The sequence below is a fragment of the Mytilus galloprovincialis genome, chromosome 2 (genome assembly GCF_965363235.1).
Source record: "Mytilus galloprovincialis chromosome 2, xbMytGall1.hap1.1, whole genome shotgun sequence".
Taxonomy (NCBI): Eukaryota; Metazoa; Mollusca; class Bivalvia; order Mytilida; family Mytilidae; genus Mytilus; species Mytilus galloprovincialis.
The window spans coordinates 73,058,614-73,064,015 of record NC_134839.1 but is presented as its reverse complement, the minus strand read 5'-3'; positions in this window follow the sequence as shown (position 1 = coordinate 73,064,015).

Here is a 5,402-nt window from a genome sequence, read left to right as displayed (position 1 = left end):
ACACTATGGATTTGTGTTCAAGTTGGCAGTCCTGTCCCGCAATAAATTACCTTATGTGTAACCATGTCAGTCTCCTCTTGTACACTCTAATGTGTCTAAAGTTATGAATACAATCTTGAATCTTGGTAAATCATGTAACTCAAAAATATAGTTATTATAAATAAAGAAAAAAATGTACATTTAAACAACGTATGCCATTATTAGTATGAACGGTATCAAAGACTGTTAAAGAAAAGGGAGACGTTAGTGCACGTTATCACGCGACACACTACAGGCATATGGCAAACAAACCAAAAAGAGCAGCCATTGGATATAATATCTACATTTTATTTATATAGAATCATGCCATCTTACATTTTGACCATATTACTATCATGATTGACAGTTTGTTGGATAGCCATAGTTTTTAACAATTCTTGCTAAAATAGAAAGAAAGGATTTGGGGTATCCATTTATGACACGAATTAAGTAAATGTACAACTAAAACACAAACAGCAAATGAACAGCGGATATAGAGAAAAAAAATCCACAATGGCCGCCAATTTCAAAATGGCCGCCAACAGACATGAAGCAGAGTCCAAAAATATAGTATAATTTATCATTTGAAAATAAAAGCACAAACCTTTGCATATTGCTAATTATAATGATACTTAATCTTTTCTGAATATGGAACAACCAAAAATAGTTCCCTAATGGCCACCAATTTCAAAATGGCCGCCAACAGTCATGATCGAGGCAGAGTCCAAAAATATGGTATTATAATAATGTATCATTTCAAAATAAAAGCACAACACTTTGCATATGGCTATTATATTAATGATGCTTATCAATCTTTTATGAATATAGAACAATAAAAAATAAGTGCATAATGACCGACAAATTCAAAATGGCCGCCAACAGTATTGAGGCAGAGTCCCAAAAATATGGTATAATTGATCATTCGAAAATAAAAGCATAAAAATTTGCTTATTTTCAGAAACTATATCGAGAAGAATCTCCTCATTTTAAATTCTGGTATATAGCTCTCCAATTTGAATTGACAATTATTAATATGTATAAGGTCTATACGTGAGGTTAACCTTTTATTATCTATTGAAGCAATCTCAAAGATCGTTCATTAGTTCTTTGCCTTGGATCACACCAACTATTCACAATGGCTGCCAAAACATCTGCGTAATATATGCTTCAGTTACCAAAAACGAATCCAGAAACCAACAGAGCAGCCCTTTAGGGCAACTTTGTTGTCAACAAGACCGAGAAGAATTTTCCTGTATGGCTATTGATCAAGGCCACGAACAAAATAATGCGTGTGTTAAAGCAGATGATGGTGCTGTTGGATTGACGGAAAATCCAGGAGCACTTCGTAGATGGATGGTTGCTGAGCCTGAAATGGCTAGGTTGGTAAATGAATTTAAAAATGTCACTGAATGCTTTGTGAACACTAACGAATCTAATAAACTACATTATGAACAAACATTATCCTTTCAAGAATCATTCCGAAATGACATTGTGTCTTTGTATGATGTAACTGGTGATCTTGGAAATCCTTTTTTAGAGACAGGTAAGGATTTCTAGTATAAGATTCGAAGTACATTGTTGATATATCAGTTGTTAAAACCGTTAACACAATAGAATCATTGGGACAAGAACAGTTGGCGAAGTATATGAAAGAACGCCTTGTTGATCGAACAACGTCTGTCTTTGATAAAATCAAGAGGAATAAGTTACCACTTTTTCAAACACCACCTCCTGCAAAGAAAACGTTTACGACAGATCACAAGCTTTAATGTCTTTGAAATAAAGATTTAAGATTGTATATTGCTTGTCAATCAAGAGATGGAAACCTTGACTATTTCTTCAGACATGAGAAACATGATTTCCCTTAATCGCTTAGTCAAAATGGTACTATACGTCTAGGAACAAAAGTTGACCTTCTGTCGAAATGTCTTGAGAGGTCATCCCTCCAACTGATGTTCAACCTATAGTATCTTCTATTAATCTTGATGGATCTACAGTTGTTAATATGCTTAAGCCTGTCAATAGCAAATCATTTATTTAACACGCTTCAAAAGTGTTTAAACCGTATATTCAGAATATTAGAAAAGATGGACAAATATAAAAAAAAAAAAGATGTGGTATGATTGCCAATGAGACAACTATCCACAAAAGACCAAATGACACAGACATTAACAACTATAGGTCACCGTACGGTATAATTGGTATTGTATTTGAAACATACATTAACCATAGCTTAAAAGTGTCTAAACACGGAAAACGGGGTTAAGGTATTCGAAGACGAGTTAGAATTGGTAGGAATTCATGTGCCAAGACGAAAATAAAGTTGAGTTATTTTATTTTCTCGCTGATAAAATAACCAATACTGGTATCGACAATGAGATCGTAGTAACTGACAAGAACAACGCCTTTGGAATTCTGCAGAACACAGTTATAAACTGTTAAGCCCATGTTCACACGAGGAAGCTGATACTAGAATATTGTTGCATGCCTTAGATGCTTCCCAGAAAGGCCACAACAAAATACTGATCAGAACAGTTGACACCGACGTCGTTGGTTCTTGTCTGTCTCTTGTTTCAACAGACCACAGATTTGCACTTGAAAGACCTTCCGATATATAACAGTTCATGGATTGTGCCTTGCTTTTGGACCATTGAAATCGACAGTCTTTCCAGTGTTCCATGCCTTTACCGGTTGTGACACAGTCTCAGCTTTTTCAGGGAAAGGTAAGAAATCAGCTTGGGACACATGGTCCTTATATGAAGAGTTGTTAGAAGCATTTCTGCAGGTTATTGAGAATCCAAATGAAGTGGAAATTTTAAAAGTGTTAAAAGTAATAGAACGATATGTTGTGCTTTTGTATGATCGGTCTAGTACAGCTAACACGGTGAATGAGTTAAGGAAACAATTATTAACACGGAAGACAAGATTCATCCAACACGAGATGCACTTCTTCAACATACGAAACGTACAGTTTACCAAGGTAGTGTTATTTCGGAAAATTGTTTAGTTGCATATCCATGTATGCCATCACCAGATTTATTTGGTTGGCAAAAACTTGATGGTACTTTGGTACCATTCTGGTCTGTGCTTGCTGAAGCTTCAATGTCATGCCAAGAGCTCATCCACTGTTGCTGTAAGAAAGGATGTAGAGGAGCATGTAAATGCTTGAAAGCAGCCTTCAAATGCACAGCATCATGCAACTGCTCACCGGACTCTGAAAGAGAAACTGATTTAGACTGTGCTCTATTTGATTTTCCTGCATTTGGATCATATTTTAGTTATAATTTGAATCTGTTGATATGCTTTAAAAATAGTTACTTGTGAGGTTTTTTTTTAATTTCTAACCTCATTTCGAAAAAAAAGAAGTATTCTTTGTAGGATTTAATACTGTAAATGTTGTTTTTTTTTATTTCAGAAATTGTGAAATTTTCTGAGGTCAATACCTGAAACTGTGAAAAATAATAACTCGCCAAAGACGCCATTTTGAGTTGTATCAGCCATGATTTTTATTTCATAATTAATGTCACCTGTTACATTAAATAACAATAAGTTTGTATAAACGTGCTTGTATTAAAATAAATTATCCATTATTTTTAATCTTTTTTAGACCATATTCAAAAACAAACGTCAAATTTTGAATATTGCCGCCATTTTGAAAATATTATCTATGCACCCATATATAAATGATGCATTGTAGGCCTTTGTCGGTATCAAGTGATAAGTTTCACGGCTTTAGTAACTTTCTATCAGACAATGATGGTGTATACATGATACATTGTACGAATAATGTCAAACTTAGACATTGTGACGCGCCATTTAGAATTTGGACGCCATTTTGATGATTTTTGTATTATAAGGTTTAAAAAAATAATAATTGACATATCTTAATTGTATTTCCTTAAGTTTGTGACATCTTCTGAACTCATTAAAATTGGAAGACTTCATGAAGTGAATGATGCTATACTTATGTCGGCCATCTTGAATTTGGCGGCCATATTGGAATTTTTCTTTGTGGCTCCATATCTGAATTTTGTCTATACCCCTTAATCTTTCACTATGCCGGGTTTCATGCTTCTGTCATAAAGTGATCAATTATTTTGATATCCGCTGGACTATTAGTGAAAGACCATTGCGTACGTTAATTCGTGCTCGCATTTTTGGATCACGGACTAGTCATTTTTTTCCTGGTAACGGTTATAGAAAGAACAAACTGTATAATTAACTTTCAATGGTTTATCTAAATGCGCTGTAAGTGTGTATTTTTTTCTATGTTTAAATCTTGTTATTGACTTATGACAGTGATGATATCAGGGGTTAAGGTCATTTGATATAACCGATGTGTTATATTGTTTATTTACTCAGACAACAATCTCTAATAAACGTTGATAAACCTTATTAGGAATTCTTTATTGGTACTCTGGTAGTTTGTGGTAGACCACATATTATCGTTAACTAGCGACAGACTCACCTATTAAAAAAATGTTATTTTCTTTTCCTATCAATGGTTCGAAACAGCAGCTATAGGACAGCTTGTGGGTGCCACATGTGGAACAAGATCTGCCTAACCTTCCGGAGCACCTAAGACCACCCCCAGTTTTTGGTGGGGTTCGTGTTGTGTACCATTATTTGTCTGTTTGTCTTTTGTTTTTTTAGCCATGGCGTTGTCAGTTTATTTTTGATCTGTGACTTTGAATGTCTCTCTGGTATCTTTCGCCCCTCTTTTATGCCCGTGGCTAATTCATCAGCTCAGTATTATGTTACAAGTGCTATTAATGTCTTTTATACCGGTATAATATAGTAATAGGATTTTCAAATATTTTTTTGGTACGTTCTATCGTTTGAATAATGGAAATGCGTCTGGAAAAACGTCATGCAAATAGTCAGCAACCCAACGAACAAACTCAAAAGAAATTTGTATGTGTGTTGTTGTACTTTTTAAATAAATATATAAAAAAGATGTGGTATGATTTCCAATGAGACAACTCTACACAACAGACCAAATTACACAGAAATTAACAACTATAGGTCACCGTGCGGCCTTCAACAATGAGCAAAGCCCATACCGCATAGTCTGCTATTATATAATAGGCCCCGAAATTACAATGTAAAACAATTCAAACGAGAAAGTCCACATCTCAGTTTATTAATAAATTGACATTGTAGCTATCTCTATATATTGTGTCTATAGTTGTGTGGCATTTTCTACTTACAACCTACATTTCTCTTATGCCTTAGGTGGTAAACACTACAGGAAGATAACTCTGTAAATATCAGGTGAACGTTTTAAACACGTTCTAGTGTTTTTCAATGCTTTTCAATGATCAAAATTAGTGTTTGTCAAACAGCTGAAATTCAAATATTTTGAAATATTTATGTCTTCGTCA